Genomic DNA, 22355 nt, shown 5'->3' with positions numbered 1-22355 from the left:
TGAATAGGTACCAAACCTTTCTTAGAGTTGTACATCTTGAACCTTTTCAAGATCTTTTCAATGTATGCACTTTGATTCAAACCTATCAGTTTCTTGGATCTATCCCTGTAGATCCCAATCCCCAAAATGTATTGTGCTTCTCCAAGATCCTTAATGGAGAAGCATTTACTTAACCATGTTTTAACACCTTGCATTGCCAGAATATCGTTCCCAAATAATAATATATCATCCACATATAATACAAGGAACATGATAGTGCTCCCACTAGCTTTCTTGTATACACAAGCTTCATCACCATTTTTAATGAAGCCAAATTTCTTAGCCTCCTCATTAAAATGATGATTCCACATTCTAGATGCTTGTTTCAATCCGTAGATTGACTTCTTTAACTTGCATACCTTTTTAGGATATTTCGGATCAATAAAACCTTCAGGCTGAACCATATAGACATCTTCCTCAAGATGTCCATTTAGGAAAGCGGTCTTGACATCCATTTACCATATTTCATAATCATAATGAGCAGCAATGGCAAGTAATATCCTAATAGACTTTAGCATTGCCACAGGCAAAAAAGTTTCATCATAGTCAACCCCTTGAGTTTGAGTGAAACCTTTTGCTACAAGTCTAGCTTTATATGTATCCAAGTTTCCATGTATGTCAGTTTTCATTTTGAAAAGCCATTTAAAATCAACTAGCCTTGAGCCAGTAGGTTGTGTAACAAGTTCCCAAACTTGGTTGTCATACATGGATTGCATATCAGTGTTCATGGCTTCCTGCCATTTATCTTTATCAATCCTTGATAAAGCGTCTTGGTAGTTTGTTGGTTCATCCAAATCAACCACATAGCAACCATCCATGAGAAACCCATATCTTTCAGGAGGATTACTAATCCTACCAGATCTGCGAACGTCATGTATACTTTGATCATTCTCAACATTTTCATGTTGAGTGCTAGCATCAATCAATTGTGTATCATCTACTTGATCTTGAACCTCTTCAAGATCTATCTTCCTTTCACTATTTCCTTCCAATAGGAACTTAGTTTCAAGGAATTCAGCCTTTCGAGCAACAAATACATTTTGCTAGGTTGGATCATAGAAATAGTATCCCATATCATCCTTGGAATATCCTATGAAGATACACTTCGTGGATCGAGCATTCAACTTATTAGGGATGTAACGCTTAGGATAAGCTTCACATCCCCATACCTTTAAGTATGATAGAGATGGAGGTTTTCCAAACCATATCTCATGAGGTGTTCGTTCCACTTTCTTGGTTGGGGCCATATTTAAAATATGAGCCGCGGAGCATAGACAATAACCCCAAAATGATAGAGGTAACGATCTTCTAGCCATCATAGATCGAACCATATCCATTAGGGTTCGGTTCCTCCTTTCGGAAACTCCATTAAGTTAGGGTGTTCCAGGAGGAGTGAGTTGTGAGATAATCCCACAACTTTTAAGATGATCTTGGAAAGCATCGCTTAGGTATTCACCTCCTCTATCGGTACGAAGTACCTTGATTGTCTTATTGAGTTGATTTTGTACTTCGTTTTGATATTCCTTGAATGCTTCAAAAGTTTCGTCCTTATGTCTTAACAGGTAGACATATCCGAAACGACTAAAGTCATCAATGAAAGTAATGAAGTATCTTTCACCATTCCTAGTTATGAGCTTAAAGGGTCCACATACATCCGAATGTATTAATCCCAATAAGTCCTTAGCCCTTTCATAGGTTCCTTTGAAAGGTGCTTTAGTCATTTTGCCTTGTAAACAAGATTCACATACATCAAACGAGTCTAGTTCATTTGATTTCAAAAGGCCATTTTTTGAAGTGTATGCATTCGATTCTTGTTTATGTGACCAAGGCGACAATGCCACAAGTAGGAATCACTCAAATCCCTTTTGAGTTTCTTGGTGTTTGCATGGTATATTGAGCTATTGTATGATGTGTCATCATGAACCAATTCATAAATACCATTCGAAGGCGAAGCCTTAAAATAGAACACATTATCTAAATAAACATGGATATCATCATTAATAAAATTAAGATTAAAACCATATTGTTTCAAACGGGATACAGAAATAATGTTTCGAGATAAATCGGGTGCATACAAAACATTTTTCAAAATAAGCTCCAAACCACTTGGTAGCTTTAAAACAAAGTCTCATTGAGCTTTCACTTGCACCCTTGCTCCATTTCCCATGAAGAGACTTGTTATTCCAGCATCTTGATTACTTCTTTTAAACCCCTGCAAAGAATTGCAAATATGAGTTCCACGTCCTGTGTCTAATACCCATGTATTAGAAGAAGTAATACTAAGCTCAACGTATACCATATATACATTACCTGAGGTTTACCCTGCATCCCTCTTTTCTTTCAACTCCTTAAGGTAGATCGGGCAGTTGCGTTTCCAGTGACCCATCTCACCGCAACCAAATCACGGATCTTCCTTGGGGTTGGCTTTACCGGCAACCTTTTGCTTCTTGTTGTTGTTGGTTGGGGTAACCATCTTCCCTTTTCCCTTGCCCTTGCCTTGGTAGGCCGGTCCTTTCCTCTTAGCCACCTTTGGCTTAGAAGTGTTATTGGTTTTGGACCCGCCTTCATTGATCATAAACATGGGTGAAGCCCTTTTACCCATGCTCGCTTCGGCCGTCTTAAGCATGGCGTGTAATTCGCCAATGCTCTTATCTCATCCATTCATGTTGTAATTCATTACAAATGTATTAAACCTCTTTGACAAGGAATTAAGGATAAGGTCCGTGGCTAATTCATTAGACACGTTGCAGTTTAGACAGTTCGCTCGATCAATTAGGCTTTTCATCTTAAGGACATAAGATGAAACGGATTGGGAGTCGTCCATCCGACATGCATGAAGCGCTTGAACCGTTTTGAAGTGCTCGACACGAGCTTGTTGAAGGAACATCTCCTTCAATTGTGTGATCATGTGATATGCACTATGATGCTCGAAATCCTATTGGAGTTCTGGTATCATAGTCCCAAGCATGAGGCAAGAAACTTGCACCGAATCGGTGCAATATTTCTCCCAATAAGCCATGCCTTCCGTATCATCCTCGTCCGGTTGATCGGGAATGGGGTCTTCCAATACATACGCCCTATCCTCTAGTTTGAGGACGATTCTTAGATTGCGAAACCAATCCATGAAGTTCGTATGGTTGAGTATTTCTTTTTAGAGGATTGACCTCAACGATAGGTTGTTAAAGTTGATAGGTGCGTTTGGCATGTTGTTGTTATTGGCGGCCATCTACAAAATTTAACAAAGTTGTTTAAGTATTAATTTTAATTTAACAATCAATACCCTTTAAATCCAATTGATACTTATTAAATTTTAGAATCCAACGGTAAACCAAATTTCAGTTAGGTGACCTTTATCCCGTCATTTGATTTAGCTAGGTAGTCATTATATGACAATTGCAATCCTTTTGCAACTTCTAAGTTATAGGATCATGCAATCCTTTTGCATGGCATATTTATCCCATCAACGCCTATTTGTTCCTCATGCTTCGGTGACCCTAAGTTCATGATTCCCAAATCAAGTCGTCCTACTTGTGTAAACGTGTAAATTTGGCATACAAGTGGTTAGGTGACCTTTATCCCACAAGTGTGCGAAATTCACCTTAATCATATTAGTTTGTTCATAACGGTTTGATGACCTTTATCCCATTATAAGTTCCCTAATATTTTTAAGTGTTGCACAAAAGGATGGCGTTTAACTTGTTTGCCTCGTTAATTAAAGGGATTTTGTTATAAAATATCTAGATTGTGTTATAAAATATCTAGATTGGATGTTAATTTTATTATTATTATATTTCTTGCATAGTAATATTTTATACTATAAATAGACATGTATGGTAACCATTTAAGGTGCACCATTTCTCTTGAAATATCAATATCAATATTTCTTCTCTCCTTCTTCTCTCTTTTTCTCTCTTTGTTCTTATAACCATTAAAGGTAGTTATAAGCCTACTGAATTATAACACGTGCTCATTAAAGGTAGTTATAAGCCTACTGAATTATAACACGTTATCAGCACGAAAAGCTTAGTGTAATTAAAAGATATCTCAAACGATCACGAATCACTAATCAAGGTATGAAATTATTAATAATTTTCAGACTCGAATATATCAAATTTTGGACTACTAACATTTATATTTATGTTATTTAAGTTATATATGGTCGGTTATACCACCTGAATTATATTTCTGTAATCTAACTTTTACTAACTTCACTAACATTTATATTTATGTTATTTAAGTTATATATGGTCGGTTATACCACCTGAATTATATTTCTGTAATCTAACTTTTACTAACTTCACTAACATTTATATTTATGTTATTTAAGTTATATATGGTCGGTTATACCACCTGAATTATATTTTCTGTAATCTAACTCTTATTAACTTCACTAACATTTATATTTATGTTAATAAGACCTCATGATTGTACGCAACACGTCATTTGACAACACGGTACTTTATGTACGCAACACGTCATTTGACAACACGGTACCATGGGTCGAGATTAATTCCGATCAATACGAATACGACGGGGTCTTTATATGTTATCTAACATTTATGATTACTTATGCAATTAATCATTATTTATTTCATGCATACTAATGTTTATTCTTAAATTTATAATTTTAAAAGTTAAAATAAAAAAATAGTTTGTATTTTTATTAAAAGTAAATCTTAAAAGTTAAAATAAGAAAAAGTAGTTTGTACTTTTATTAAAAGTAAATCTTAAAAGTTAAAATACAAAAAGTAATTTGTATTTTTATTAAAAGTAAATCTTAAAAGTTAAAATAAGAAAAAGTAGTTTGTATTTTTATTAAAAGTATATCTTAAAAGTTAAAGTAAGAAAAAAAATGGATGGTAAAATGGAATAGTTTTTTGTCAAAAATGAAGTATTGAAAATGAAGTGGTCTCCTTCTATAACTAAAAAAAAATATATACTTTTATCAAATGAATTTTTTTGTGGCCGACAATTTCAAACACGAGTCCGTGTTTAGTTTATCAAGAATATCTCTTGCTTTGGTGAAAGGTCACGATCACGATATCAGGTGTTGTGAAAGAATTAAAAAATTGGTCAAGTGGCCTTTTAAAAACTAGAAAAAAAAATTAAACAAAAAGTTTTTTTTATATATTTATAATTTACGGGTAACGTAAAAAAAAGGAAGTTTTTAAAAAAAAAAAAATAAAGAAAGTGTTTAAATGAGTTTTACAGAAAGGGGGAAAGCAAAGTAAAAAAAAAAACTTTTTTTCCAAACAAAGGTAAATGAAAGTAGGACTTAATACAAGAAAAAAGTAAACATCTCCTAGACGTGATAAAATCTATCAATGATAAGTATTAGACTTGATGAGCTAAATGTGACAAAAATGTTTCAACATGTCTTATGTTAATTTTCTAAAATAAGTTATTATTATTCCGAGTTTAACACATATACATATGTTAATTAAAAACAACCTTTTTGTTCTTATGTAGTGTTGGGTTGCAATTTTGGTTGTATGCCATAATTCCATCCAGTAGAGTGACAATAGAAAACTTTTGATGATAATCAATAAAAAACTTTTTTCCAAACTTGTCAAATGTTTTGTTAAAAACGTGACCGTTGAAAAAAGGAGGTTGAATAATAAAACTTAAAAAACAAATTATTTTTTTAAGAGTGTGCATCAAAATGGCCCGTTTAATAATGGGGAGTAAAAATATAGTCAAATTGTTTCAACGAACAAGGGTTCAATTGGATGTCTCTTAAATAAAAATCCGCGGGTACGGGTGATGGATCCAATGGATCCGCATCCACGACCCGCGGGTGCTATCCCTAATTGTGACAAGTACAAATCAACTAAAAGTCTAAAAAATAAATGCTCTTATAGGGACCAAATGTTCACAATAATTGCCTAAGTTAGATATGAAACAAATAGTTCATAAAAAAAAAAGGTCGTTGTGCGTTTTCGGGATGATAGCCGAAATACACTTACAAAAGTAGGTCAGCCGTCAATTCTTTATGGCCATATCAACGTAGATCAATAAAATCATTTATGGTTTTGATAAAAGATTAATTAAAAATTAATTGGTTTTTGGTCTTGGATTCTCGGTAACAAAAGCAAAGATTGTTTTTGGTTGCCACAACAAACAAGACAGAGGTTGTTGACTTTTGTTGTTAAACATGGCACAAGTGAACAATAACAATAGATTATTGTTTTTGAAAAGAATAATGATGCGTTAATTTTATTGTATAAAATAAAATTAAAGAAAATGGTTTTCATTGATGACTATGAACAAACGCAAACAAAGTGTTTGTGGTATTTGGTGATTAAAAAAAAGTGCATCTAAAGCTTCTACTGAAAATAATATGCATCTAAAGCTTCTACTGAAAATTAATGTGCAAGGTACAACGTATAACTATATGGTCAAATTCATTTGAGCCTTCGGAGTCACAAGTATATGATGTATATATATATTACTCAATTAACAAAATAGTAAATCTAAATTAATTCATATGAATAGTAAAACGAAATTAATTAATTTACTATTCACATAAAAAAGCGCATATGATAAAAAGCGCATCGCATATGATAAGCGCATATGATAAAAAGCGAATATGATGAAAAGCACAACGCATATGATGAAAATCGCATATGATTAAAAGCGCATATGGTGAAAAACACAGCGCATATGATTAAAAGCGTATATGGTGAAAAGGATATATGAAAAAAAAAAAAAACACATATGGTGATTTATAAAAAAAAAAAAAAAAAAAAAAACACATATGGTGATTAATGGAAAGCACATATGGTGATTAATGAAAAGTATATTGTGAAAAAGAATCACAAATGTTTCTTGAAAGAATTCAAGGTAAGATATATGAACCAATTCATCCATCATGTGAACCATTTTGATATTTCATGGTTCTAATAGACGCATCTAGCGGATGGTCTCATATTTGTATGTTATCAAGCCGTAATATGGCATTTGCAAAGTTTCTTGCACAAATTATTAAATTGAGAACACATTATTCTGATTACACCATTAAAAGGATGAGACTTGATAATGCTGGTGAGTTAACATCTCAAGCATTTAATGATCATTATATATCTACAGGGATTGTTGTTGAACATCCAGTTGCTCTTGTGCATACACAAAATTGGTTTAGCTGAATCAATAGATAAACGCTTACAGGTAATAACTAGACAATTGATAATGAGTACAAATCTCTCAATATTTATATGTGGACATGTAAATTTACATGCTGCGACATTAATTCGCATTATACCATGTAGAAGTCGTAAATATTTTCACTTAATACTTGATTTTGGCCAAGAGCCAAATATTTTCTACCTTAAAACATTGGTTGTGCAGTGTATGTTCCAATTGTATCACCACAACACAATAAAATGGTTCTTCAAAGAAAGATGATAATATATTTTGGATATAAAACATCTTCAATCATAAGATATATTGAACCCATGATGGGTGATGTTTTTACAGCACGTTTTGCTGATTGTCATTTTAATAAAACATTGTTCCCTAGATTAGGGGGAGAAATAAAAATAAAAAATAAAATGATGCTTCATGATGTGAACATCAATTAAGGTATATTGAACTCGCACAAAAGAATGTGAAACGAAAGTTCAAAAATAATGCATATGCAAGAACTTGCAAATTAATTACTTTATGCATTTACAGATATAAAAAAGTGACTAAATCATATATACCAGCGATAAATGCTCCAGCTCGAACTGAAATTCCAAAAGCTGGCAATAATGTCACTGTTGAGTCTTTGCCACGCATCAAACGTGGAAGATCAATTGGTTCCGAAGATAAAAATTCTCGAAAAAGAAAATCAGCTGATAATGAGGTAAGAGAAAGTGTTCAAGAAGAACCACAAATCAATATTCCTTCTGCAGAGGATATTGATAAATGTAAATACTAAAATTGCGATAAATTATGCAATATTATGGAACCGAAATGAAACTAAAATCTCTATGAGATATTTTCATATAATGTTACAATGACATCATGAATAAAGATGATGATCTGGAACTAAAATCTGTCATTGAATATACAAAATGGACATAATTGAGCTCAATGGAAAGGAGCAATAAGAGCTGAATTAGAATCGCTCGATAAAAGAAAAGTTTTCGGATCAATCGTTATCACTTTTAAAGATGTGAAACGTATGGGATACAAATGAATTTTTATCCGAAAAGAAATGTGCAAATGAAGTTACAAGGAAAACTAGACTTGTAACTCAATATTTTCCACAAAGACCATAAATGAATTAGGAGGAAAACTTATCCTCCTGTAATGGATACAATTACTTATTAGATACTTAATCAACCTGGTAGTTATTTAAATGCATCTCATGAATGTTGTTACTACTTATCTGTATGGATCACTTAATAATGATATATATGAATATACCTAAAGAGTTAAGGTATCATAAGCATCTAATGTAAAACCCAAGGGAATATATTCCATTAAATCACAAAGATTTCTAAATGGGTTTATACAAACGGGACGTATGTGGTATAACCGATTAGATGACTACTTGATAAAAAAAAGGGTATAAATATAAACTTATTTTGCATGTATGTTTTATAAAAACAATGTTCGGATATGAGATCGTAGTTGTTTATGTCAATGTTCTTAACATCATATGAACAAATAAAGAGATCTATGAAATCATTCAACTTCTAAAGAATTATTTTGAAATGAAAGATCTTGAAAAAACCAAGTATTACCTTGGATTGCAAATTGAGCATATGCCTAATGGTTTACTTGTACATCAAACAACTTATACCGAAAAGATTTTAAAACATTTTTTTAAAGACAAACTCATTGTTGTTAGATCACTCAATATTGACACTGATCTATTTCATCCCTGCGAAGATCATGAAAATCTTAACAGATCGGAAGTTCCATATTTTAGTGCAATTGAGGTTCTTATGTATCTTATAGATTGTACAAGACCTGACATTTCTCTTGCAGTTAATTTGTTGGCAAGATTCAGCTCAAATGACAATGGAGCGGGATCAAACACATATTTTGATACCCTTGAGAAACTGCTGATTTAAAATTATTTTATTCTAACGTTTCAAAACAAGATTTGGTTGATTATGTATATACAGGTCATTCATCAAATCCTTATAAAGATAAATCTCAAACTCGATATGTATTCCTAAATGGAGGTACCACAAAATCATGGCGTTCTTAAAACAAACACTTGTTGCAACATCATCAAATCATGACGAAGTGATTGCATTATATGAAACTACTCGAAAATGTGTTTGGTTGAGATCAATGACACAAATCATTATTGATTCTTGTGGACTAGAACGCTATAAAAGACTAACAACTATCTTCACCAACAACTATATATGAAGATAATGCAGCTTGCATAATACAAATGAAAGAAGAGTATCAAAAGTGACTGAACAAAATATAAATACTGACGAGGCGCCAAAGCTATAGACGGTCTTAACGGTCATAAGTTTGATGGAAAAGAATGGTATATTGGTAAGGCTCAGAAAAGACTACAAGGGAATAGGAATTGAAACAAGGGTTTGAGCAAACCATGAAGGAGACTGTAGACAAATCACAGGGGCTAAACTTGTACATAAAAGATTTAGATGATACAGTTTCAGATGAAAACCTCAGATTCTTCTCATATACTCAAGATCTCGTAAAAGACAACCAGATTAAAATGAGATACGTTCAATCAACAACTCTGCTGATCTTTATACCAAAGCACTGCCAACTGCTATTTTCAGAACACACGTTCATAATATTGGCATGAGGCATGTTCAGAAGATGTAACAACTCAGGCGTTGCCTACTTGAGGGGGAGTCAACTCTATACTGCACTCTTTTTCCCTTAGCTAAAGTTTTATCCCAATGGGTTTTCTTTAGCAAGGTTTTTAACGAGGCAGTACTAGTTATTCTCTAATAAAATTGTCATCCAAGGGGGAGTGTTATAAAATATCTAGATTGTGTTATAAAATATCTAGATTGGATGTTAATTTTATTATTATTATATTTCTTGCATAGTAATATTTTATACTATAAATAGACATGTATGGTAACCATTTAAGGTGCACCATTTCTCTTGAAATATCAATATCAATATTTCTTCTCTCCTTCTTCTCTCTTTTTCTCTCTTTGTTCTTATAACCATTAAAGGTAGTTATAAGCCTACTGAATTATAACACGTGCTCATTAAAGGTAGTTATAAGCCTACTGAATTATAACAGATTTTAAGTTTTCATAATTTCTAGTTTAAGAAAACTTTCATGCCATACACCAACATGCATTTAGTGTATGGTACATATGAAAAACCATTTTCATGTCTTGTAATTAAGCCAATTACTTGATACAAACCATTTTATATATATGATCCTTATCATGTTCTTAATAACCGTTTATTAATGTCCTTTTAGCCATTTTTAATTTAACCAATTAAATTGTCGTTTTGCATGTCGTTAATAATGTATAATTTAACCAATTAAATTGTCATTTTAGATTGTTGTTAACTTGTGTGATTAACTTGTAGCATACAAACATACAATCCACAATCATACAAAACAACCACGCATGCAAAACAAATATGTTCACAATCAAGCCAATTTGGTGAACATTTGTTTAGCCGAAAACAAATGCTACCGGTAAAGGGTTATAACACAAAGTAGGAGATTTCAAATTTCCCACTTAATCTTGCATCTTCCTTGTCTTCATCTTGCATCTTCATTTTTACAAAAAATATATCCTAATACATTTTTCTAAAAAATGAAAATACAACCTAATCTATTTTACATACCAAATATAAAATAAATTATATAACTAAAATAATAATTTTACAAACCAAATTGAATGAATATTACAACCACATGAATGAATTAATATTACATACCAAATGAATTATTAATAATCATCCAAACATGCAACCATTCAAATAAAAGGTCAAGGCTTGATTGTGAACTTCAACATACAACAAATATGACCAAAATAGAAGAGCCCAAACCCACTTTTGGGTCTCCCAAAATTGGCCAAACAATGCAACCCTCCCAAACCCGAAAATTTTTGTATTCCATTTTCATGCATGTACTTGGAATGCAAATATAATGGGTTTAAAGACAATATAAGAAGCATAATCCATAGACCTCGGCTCTAGATACCATTGATGGAATTTAACAAGTTCATAAAACATGTTCTTGTAGTTCATATAATAACAAAACCAAGTTGTAGAAGTGTTAAAGAAAGCGGAAGCATAATGTTAATTTCATGTTTATATGTAAAGCTATTAAGTTAAATTCCATGAAAATATCAAGTCTTGGATAAATGCTTACAAATATAACAAGTAGAGAAGATTCATACCTCCTCAAGCTTGTTGAGGGTAGTTTACAAAAGTGCAAGATGATGATGAAGATGATGGTAAGAAAGCCTCTAACTTGAAGCCTCAAGTGTGTAATACCCACAAGCAATAACCCCAACACCTTTGTAATTAGTTAGGATTTGATTGACACTAGATATGAGCTTGTAAAAAAAAATTAGAACTCCCTTGAGTCCCAAAACAGGCCACGGCCTTCAGCAAAATTAGCAGAATTTTTTTGCAGTTTTTTCAAGCTTTGAACAACTAGTTTTACTTGAGAGAGAGTGAGTCAATATATCGGTTCAAAGGTAGACATGCACCTATGAAGTTGTGTATATAGGAAGTAGCAAAACAAGCATGTGTGGTCTCTCTTGGAGTCCAAAATTCTGCACACATGATGGGTAATATAATATGTGAATTGTTTTATAAAACAATATTTATAAACCCATGTATATATATATATATATATATATATATATATATATATATATATATATATATATATATATATATATATATATATATATATATATATATATTTTATTACTTATACATTTTATAACCTTTTATAAAATATAACACAACATAATTATTATTATTTTGAAAAGCACACAACATAATTATTTAAACCTATAAATAATTAAATATAAATTATCCAAATAATTTATCTCAAGTAATAATATTTTAGAAAACCGATTTTCCAAAGTTTAAGTGTCGCGTATTTATTTAACGATCCAATCGTTAAGATTAAATGCATATAAGGTGTCGGTAAGCTTGTTATTGGGTATGACCCGACTTGGATCATAACACATTAGCCACATTAATTTAATATGTCTCTCGGGCATACGAAATACCTTCATCATGTAATTGTGTCTATTTTGTAAAACATTTATAAAGCTGCATGTATTCTCATCCCAAAAAATATTAGATTTTAAAAGTGGGACTATAACTCACTTTCACAGATTTTTACTTCGTCGGGAAGTAAGACTTGGCCACAGGTTGATTCACGAACCTATAACAAATATGTACATAAATATCAAAGTATGATCAAAATATAATTACAACATTTTTATTACGTTTTAATGATTTGAGTGTGTTAAGTCAGCAGTCCTCGTTAGTAACCTACAACTAGTTGTCCACAGTTAGATGTACAGAAATAAAGCAATATATTTTATCTCGAATCAATCCACAACCTCGTGTATACAAGTCTCAGGCTAGATCACAACTCAAAGTATATATAATATTTTGGAATCAACCTCAACCCTGTATAGCTAACTCTAACATTACTGCATATAGAGTGTCTATGGTTGTTCCGAAATATATATATAGATGGGTCGATATGATATGTTAAAATATTGTATTCGTGTCTATGGTATCCCAAGATTACATAATATATGTTAGAATACATGCATTTTACAATATAAGTTAATTAAGTTAGGATTTGTATAGATTTGTTACAAATTTCACGTAGCTACAACAAGCAAAATTATCCAATCTTGTTTTACCCATAACTTCTTCGTTTTAAATCCGTTTTGAGTGATTCAAGTTGCTATGGTTTCACATTAAACTTAAGTTTATGAATCTAAACAGAAAAAGTATAAGTTTATAGTCAGAAATACAGGTTACAAGTCGTTTTTGAAAAGGTAGTCATTTCAGTCGAAAGAACGACGTATCGATGACCATTTTGGAAAAACATACTTCCACTTTGAGTTTAACCATGATTTTTGGATATAGTTTCATGTTCATAAGAAAAATCATTTTCCCAGAAGAATAGCTTTTAAATCAAAGTTTATCATAGTTTTTAATTAACTAACCCAAAACAGCCCGCGGTGTTACTACAACGGCGTATGTCCGGTTTTACGGTGTTTTTCTTGTTTTCATATTTTAAATCATTAAGTTAGCATATCATATAGATATAGAACATGTGTCTAGTTGATTTTAAAAGTCAAGTTAGAAGGATTAACTTTTGTTTGCGAACAAGTTTAGAATTAACTAAACTATGTTCTAGTGATTACAAGTTTAAACCTTCGAATAAGGTAGTTTTATATATATGAATCGAATGATGTTATGAACATCATTACTACCTCAGGTTTTGTGGATAAACCTACTCCACAGATTTCACAACCAGTTATTGTTTCGTCATTCGTGATCCAAGATTGACTGAGCGAATTGTCATCAACACTCGGTTGAGAGTATTGATTTAATTGATTTTGGATATCAAAAAGAGTTTCCATAGCCTTGTTTTCAAAATTTTCCATTTTATTGCGATGGCCAAATTTTAGCTACAATGTGGTGCATTTACTAATTATCCTATTAGTTATAAAAATAGAAAAACTTATATAAGTTGTCCAATTAATAGACTTTTCTGCTTTTGCCCACGTTTCGAATAGCCAAAAGATGCAGCAGGGAGCTAGAACCCTTTAAATCGGAAGCTCACAACTCAGCCACTAACAAATCCAACTATTACTACGAAGCAGAAAATTGTCAACGTCCATTAATTTTACCACTTAAATAATTTTTCTTTCCGTTTGAGATATTAGATAAGAAATAGAGAAAATTTCTAAGTCCTAAAAACTAAAGCGTCGAGAAATAAGAAAGAAAAAGAATGCGCGTCGAAAAACGTCAAAAAATAAAAATAAGAAAATAGCGCGTCGTAACTTAAAAAGGAATTAAAAACTAAGAATTAAAAGTTGCGTCTAAAAATATTAAAGCTTAAAAGAAAAACTATATCTCAAATGGTAATAACTTAAAAAGGTACTAAAATATAAAAACGGCGTCGCAAAATTCTAAAGCATCTAAATCTTAGTCTAAAGAAAAAAGCACTTAAGGGATTTTACGGCAAAGCCTAAAAATCTAGAAATAAAAATAACTACGGCAAAAACTATATCTTAAAACTTAAATACGAGCGAAAAATACAAAAATTACGCTAAAACAAATAAAAAGGTACAAAATATAAAATTAATCTTAAAGTTGTAAAAAGTACAATTTTTATAAAAAATACTATTTTTATATTATTTATTTTATAAAACTATTAAGTTTATAAATTAATTAAACTAATTTAACTAAAAATATAAAATAATAAATAAACTAAACTAAATTATATAAAAATATAACCCTAATTAGGGTTTAATTTAAATAATAATAATAAAAACCCGTAATTAATGCGAATTCAGGTCTTCTGTGTGACCTGTCTGGGCGGCTCCGCGAGTCGCGGTGAACCCAGTTCAAAAACTCCGCGGGTCGCGGGGTATGAAATTTCAGATTAGGTGCAGGCCAAAATCGTTCGACAGGTTTTTTTTTTTTTTTAAATTTTATATTGTTTTTCTAAAATGATATATAAATATATTTATACAAAAATAAAAAAAAATATAGCATTTTGCCGAGTTCCCCGGCAGCGGCGCCAAAAACTTGATGTGGTAGCGTGGGGGTACGTGATAGTACTATATTTTACTACGAAAAGTGATACAAACTACACAAGTTTTAATTATTTATTTACAAATGGGATATACCTAAACCTTGCTACAACACTATAGGCAGTGTACCTAATCGTAGAGTAGTATAGTTTTTAGTAAGTCCGGTTAGTTCCACAGGGAGCGGGCTTATTGCACACTATAATTTTTAAACAACTATATTTGTACAAAATATATATAATTATATATAATAATATATAAAAGGGGGTTTACCGTTTAATGACCGGTTTGTCGATTTATATTTTAAGCGAAGCGTATAGTAAATGACGATATTTAAATAACAATATAAAATAAATAACAATAATTAAAATGACAATAAATAAAAGTACGAGGAAATATGAAATAAAATATATTATGCTTATTTAAACTTCCGTAATCATGATGTTTGACGTTTTGATTTTAATTTATTGTCCTGGGTTAATTGTCCTTTGTCCTGGATGTATTTGAAACCTATCTGGTTTTTGTCCATAATAGTTCATCGGTCATAATTATAAACTGCTCGGCAAATTTAACCTTATACCCGAAGTCAAATATTCCAACTAACTGGGGATTCGAACTGTAACAAGGTCTTAATACTTTGCTTAATGAATACACCAGGTTATCGACTGTGTGTAAACCAAGGTTTTAATACTTTGTTAACAATTACACTAATTACCCTTGAATGTAATCCACCTCTGTTTTAATGAGTCCATTGACTATTAATCCATCCCCGTGTCCGGTCAAATGAACAATAATTCGTACTTATAAATATCCCGCCCATCGTGTCCGATGAAGCGTATGTGGTTATATATAGAAACGTCAAATCATAACCTTTATATTAAATTAACGAGGTATCGTTAATTTAATATAAAGCCCATTAATAGCCCATAGTCTAATTTCCACAAGTGTCGTTCTTTTGTCCAAACCCCAATTATGGTACAAAACCCAATTACCCCGTCTTTAATATTTAGTCCAACATCATGATTACTTTGGCTCAAATAAGCATAATAATAACTTAAGTACGAGACATTAATTTAAAAAGGAGAACATAACTTACATTGAGTATTTATCGCGTAGTGTTATACGGACAGAATTTCGACTTCAAAAACTCGTAAAATAACCTTTACATAACCCGAACTAATCTAATATAACACTAATCTATACTATATATATATATATATATATATATATATATATATATATATATATATATATTTATTTATTATCCTACGGAGTATATTATTATTATTGTTATTTAAACTCGGCAGAATTCGCGACCTTTTATAGGCATTCTGAAATTTTTGTGCTCCGCGAGTCGCGGCACTTTGTGCCTGAGAACTCCGCGAGTCGCGGGGAAATGGGATACAGCTCACACCCTTTTGGATCTTCTTTGCCGACGTTTTATATATATAAATATAAAATATAAATAATTAATATAATTATATATATATTATATTATATTCTTGTGCATATTAGACTTGTAATTTTTAGTCCGTTGCGTCGGGCGTTGATAGTTGACTCATGTCCCGGTTCCGAATTTTCGAACGTCCTTGCGTACAATTTAATATCTTGTACTTTGCGTTTTGTAACTTGTACTCTTGTCATTTTTAGATGTTTTTCATCAATAAATTGAACCTTTTGAATTGTATCTTGTACATTTGAGCTTTTTGGACGTTTTTGTCTTCAAATCTTCGTTTTCGCCTTTTGTCTTTGCACTTATTTATTTAAACAATTACAATAAAAATATAATACAATTACATATGAAAACCTATTATTTAGGAGGGATATTGCTATGAAATATATGTTCCTTTTTAGCCTTATCAAATATCCCCACACTTGAGCGTTACTTGTCCTCAAGCAATACAGAACTTGAAATAAAAACATACATGAATCACTTTTTTATTCATCACACTTTGTACATCAGTGATTTTGATATGGTGGTATAAACAATGATAATAACGATAGAACCATGGTTAAAGGTGGGTGTGTCTTCCACAGTTGCCTCGGGTTTAGGTCAACGACACTTACAATCAAATAGCCGATTTACTTTCGGTTTCCAAAGCAAAGTGCACATTTGAAAGGCGGTTTACAGTCCCACATGACTATGAAAATTTAGATCTGTTAGGAAATTGGATCTTTATGAAAATATTTGATCTTTTGAAAATTCAAGCTAGATTTTACCCTAGACAAGTTTTCCGGAATAACCCTTCACCGGTGTTTGCAAAATATTTTTGTGGGTTTTGTGGGTTTCAGATTTGAAAATTTTAGCTCAAAACTTATGGTTTTGTGTCACCCACTTGCTAACCTTGTATTAGGAAAGCAACACGTCCAGTTTACTTGTCCCGTATATTACCTTTCGGCAAACTACCGTTCGGTTGTAAAGGAAAGCGTTGAACAAGCAACTGTTAAGGCAATGTCTAATGACATGCTTTTGATTATGGTCTATAAACGTGTCGGATGCTAGTACTATCCTTTGTAGGAGCAATAGTAAAGATCATCCTATGATTTTTCGGTCTGGCACAAGGTCCTGTCTCCGACCATGCTATGCAACCACCATTCTTACGGTTGACACCCGATTTGGTTCAGGTGACCTAATGAATTCTAGGTGAATTCCTAGGATTTTACGTTCAATGGTAATGAACGCATTGAAAATGGTTTTTTTCAGAAAACAAATCGGTTTATAATTTTGATCAAAATATTTTCTCGTTCAAGCTCGAGTTTAGATATCATCGAATTCCATGAGTTTGTAATTCTCAATCTTTAAGGTCAATCTCAAGGATTGAGTAATATCAGTCTTAAAAGCTGATTTTTAATCTTTAAGGAGATTATCCTTTCTGGGGATCTGATTCATTAGTCTTATCAAGCTAATTTGCACGGCGCCCTCCCCATTTTACGAGACAGATCCTCTCATGGTTAGGATAAGTCTGACCACTTGGCGACCCTGTTTTATGCTGAGGTCCGTGGATTTCCTGCTGATTTTAGTGTTAACTTTTCTAGATTTTTCGTCAACCTACAGCTGGTCTGGACGACAACTTCTTGACCTAAATCAAGAAGCGCGTGTCTTTTTCGGAAGACTTTACTTCCTTTAAATGATGGAATTGATTCATCGTGTAGATCCATCTTTCATTACAGTAAATCGGGTAAAACAGTTAATTTAGTCCAAAACAAAAGCACCTGCAATAAACTTTACAGAAACATGTGATAGATAATTTTTTATTGAATAACTTGGTATATTCTCCCCACACTTGGCTTTTTTCATGCGTCTTTTTATATCCTAATAAATAAATTCAAGCGTTTTAGTTGTTTCTCAATTTATGTCCTTTCCGAGGTAACGATAATTTCGGCATTAACACCTAGTTTTATCGTTCATAAATATGTATAAACATGATTTTGAATTCATTTAGTTGAAAAAAATTTAAAATTTTCACAATATTTAGAAAATAAGACAAGTATAAAACCGAGAGAATTTATAACCCTTCCCCACACTTGAGATCATGCAATGCCCTCATTTGCATGAAATCAGACTATAATTATAAATTCATGAGGGTGATTAGTGTAGAAAAGTGATTGAAAATACCCAGTTTGTAATTACAAAGCTCGTCGAATGATAGATGGCGCGCCTCATCGTTCATTCCTTCTTTTGTTATTTCACACATGTTTTTCTTCAAAAACGGTTGCTTTTCTGAACTGTTTGCTAATATTTGAAAATGCGTCTTTTACCCTAATTGTGCATTTTTATTAACGAGTTATGCACTAACCCGAACCCCTAATTTAACGTTAAGTGGGGTTAGACTTCCCCACACTTAGCTGACGACATGTGAAGTCGGTAGAATAAGTTCCACGAATTAGAATAGTGAGCCAGTTATTTACATCTCGGGTGGTGTATAATATATCAATGGGTTTAAAGTTTAGACTCACCCAATCGTCACTACTTAATTCTTTTTTAAGTGTAGCTTTTAGTAAATGGATATGTCTCTTTTCTGGTTCTTGGTCAAATGGATCGATATACACCGACATACATATTATAAGGTGGACAATTTCTAACGTTTCCTTCTGTTCATTCTTGGGATCAAAGGTTTCACCTCTATTACCCAATTGGGTGAAATTCGAGGTGTCATTATTTATTACAGCTCGTAGTTCATTTCTGGTGGATGACTCGTCTATTGAGAATATTGGGTTGGAAGGTTGTGGAATGGTGAATTTCGGGATCAAAGCAAATTCTTCTTCATTAATGGTACTTATTGGTCTCACCATTTTGGTCTCGGGGGTAAAATTTTCAACGTTATCGTTTTTCCAAGAGTACCAATTTGTCATCCTTACTTCTTCTTCATTCATTGATTGATCGATGATTTCGTCGGTAGAGACTAATGTGTCGATATGTTGTGAAATTGGTAAAGCTGAATAAAAAGTATCATCGGGATAGTTGGTGATTTCGGAGCTCTCGAATTCATCAAAATTCGATGATATGATATTTTCTTACACAATACTCCTCAGATCAACAGGTGTGTAATCTGATAGAGTTTCAGCTTACCGGTTTACAAACTCTCTCATTTGTTCATTTTGAGCATTGAGTTCTTCGAGTTTGATTTTCATATTGTCTAATAAATTTTCAGACATGTAATTTTCCTCGTCTACTGGTTGTTGAGTTTGGAAATATTCTTGGGAATAATCCCAATTTAAATTGTATTCTTCATAATCATTCCATTCAGGTTTCGTGGGTGCGTAATTTTCCATAGGAACGTAATAATAACATTCCCATGTTGAGTGATAATCTCAACAGATTTCACAACCAGTTATTGTTTCGTCATTCGTGATCCAAGATTGACTGAGCGAATTGTCATCAACACTCGGTTGAGAGTATTGATTTAATTGATTTTGGATATCAAAAAGAGTTTCCATAGCCTTGTTTTCAAAATTTTCCATTTTATTACGATGGCCAAATTTTAACTACAATGTGGTGCATTTACTAATTATCCTATTAGTTATAAAAATAGAAAAACTTATATAAGTTGTCCAATTAATAGACTTTTCTGCTTTTGCTCACGTTTCGAATAGCCAAAAGATGCAGCAGGGAGCCAGAACCCTTTAAATCGGAAGCTCACAACTCAGCCACTAACAAATCCAACTATTACTACGAAGCAGAAAATTGTCAACGTCCATTAATTTAACCACTTAAATAATTTTTCTTTCCGTTTGAGATATTAGATAAGAAATAGAGAAAATTTCTAAGTCCTAAAAACTAAAGCGTCGAGAAATAAGAAAGAAAAAGAATGCGCGTCGAAAAACGTCGAAAAATAAAAATAAGAAAATAGCGCGTCGTAACTTAAAAAGGAATTAAAAACTAAGAATTAAAAGTTGCGTCTAAAAATATTAAAGCTTAAAAGAAAAACTATATCCCAAATGGTAATAACTTAAAAAGGTACTAAAATATAAAAACGGCGTCGCAAAATTCTAAAGCACCTAAATCTTAGTCTAAAGAAAAAAGCACTTAAGGGATTTTACGGCAAAGCCTAAAAATCTAGAAATAAAAATAACTACGGCAAAAACTATATCTTAAAACTTAAATACGAGCGAAAAATACAAAAATTACGCTAAAACAAATAAAAAGGTACAAAATATAAAATTAATCTTAAAGTTGTAAAAAGTACAATTTTTATAAAAATACTATTTTTATATTATTTATTTTATAAAACTATTAAGTTTATAAATTAATTAAACTAATTTAACTAAAAATATAAAATAATAAATAAACTAAACAAAATTATATAAAAATATAACCCTAATTAGGGTTTAATTTAAATAATAATAATAAAAACCCGTAATTAATGCGAATTCAGGGCTTCTGTGTGACCTGTCTGGGCGGCTCCGCGAGTCGCGGTGAACCCAGTTCAAAAACTCCGCGGGTCGCGGGGTATGAAATTTCAGATTAGGTGCAGGCCAAAATCGTTCGACAGGTTTTTTTTTATTTTTTTTATTTTATTTTTTTTTTAAATTTTATATTGTTTTTCTAAAATGATATATAAATATATTTATACAAAAATAAAAAAAATATAGCGTTTCGCCGAGTTCCCCGGCAGCGGCGCCAAAACTTGATGTGGTAGCGTGGGGGTACGTGATAGTACTATATTTTACTACGAAAAGTGATACAAACTACACAAGTTTTAATTATTTATTTACAAATGGGATATACCTAAACCTTGCTACAACACTATAGGCAGTGTACCTAATCGTAGAGTAGTATAGTTTTTAGTAAGTCCGGTTCGTTCCACAGGGAGCGGGCTTATTGCACACTATATTTTTAAACAACTATATTTGTACAAAATATATATAATTATATATAATAATATATAAAAGGGGGTTTACCGTTTAATGACCGGTTTGTCGATTTATATTTTAAGCGAAGCGTATAGTAAATGACGATATTTAAATAACAATATAAAATAAATAACAATAATTAAAATGAGAATAAATAAAAGTACGAGGAAATATGAAATAAAATATATTATGCTTATTTAAACTTCCGTAATCATGATGTTTGACGTTTTGATTTTAATTTATTGTCCTGGGTTAATTGTCCTTTGTCCTGGATGTATTTGAAACCTATCTGGTTTTTGTCCATAATAGTTCATCGGTCATAATTATAAACTGCTCGGCAAATTTAACCTTATACCCGAAGTCAGATATTCCAACTAACTGGGGATTCGAACTGTAACAAGGTCTTAATACTTTGCTTAATGAATACACCAGGTTATCGACTGTGTGTAAACTAAGGTTTTAATACTTTGTTAACAATTACACTAATTACCCTTGAATGTAATCCACCTCTGTTTTAATGAGTCCATTGACTATTAATCCATCCCCGTGTCCGGTCAAATGAACAATAATTCGTACTTATAAATATCCCGCCCATCGTGTCCGATGAAGCGTATGTGGTTATATATAGATACGTCAAATCATAACCTTTATATTAAATTAACGAGGTATCGTTAATTTAATATAAAGCTCATTAATAGCCCATAGTCTAATTTCCACAAGTGTCGTTCTTTTGTCCAAACCCCAATTATGGTACAAAACCCAATTACCCCGTCTTTAATATTTAGTCCAACATCATGATTACTTTGGCTCAAATAAGCATAATAATAACTTAAGTACGAGACATTAATTTAAAAAGGAGAACATAACTTACATTGAGTATTTATCGCGTAGTGTTATACGGACAGAATTTCGACTTCAAAAACTCGTAAAATAACCTTTACATAACCCGAACTAATCTAATATAACACTAATCTATACTATATATATATATATATATATATATATATATATATATATATATATATATATATATATATATATATATATATATATATATATATATATATATATTATATTTATTTATTTATTATCCTACGGAGTATATTATTATTATTGTTATTTAAACTCGGCAGAATTCGCGACCTTTTATAGGCATTCTGAAATTTTTGTGCTCCGCGAGTCGCGGCACTTTGTGCC

This window comes from Rutidosis leptorrhynchoides, chromosome 3 (assembly GCF_046630445.1).
Source record: "Rutidosis leptorrhynchoides isolate AG116_Rl617_1_P2 chromosome 3, CSIRO_AGI_Rlap_v1, whole genome shotgun sequence".
Classification (NCBI taxonomy): Eukaryota; Viridiplantae; Streptophyta; class Magnoliopsida; order Asterales; family Asteraceae; genus Rutidosis; species Rutidosis leptorrhynchoides.
The sequence above is the reverse complement of the archived record's forward strand: the minus strand, read 5'-3'. Positions refer to the sequence as shown.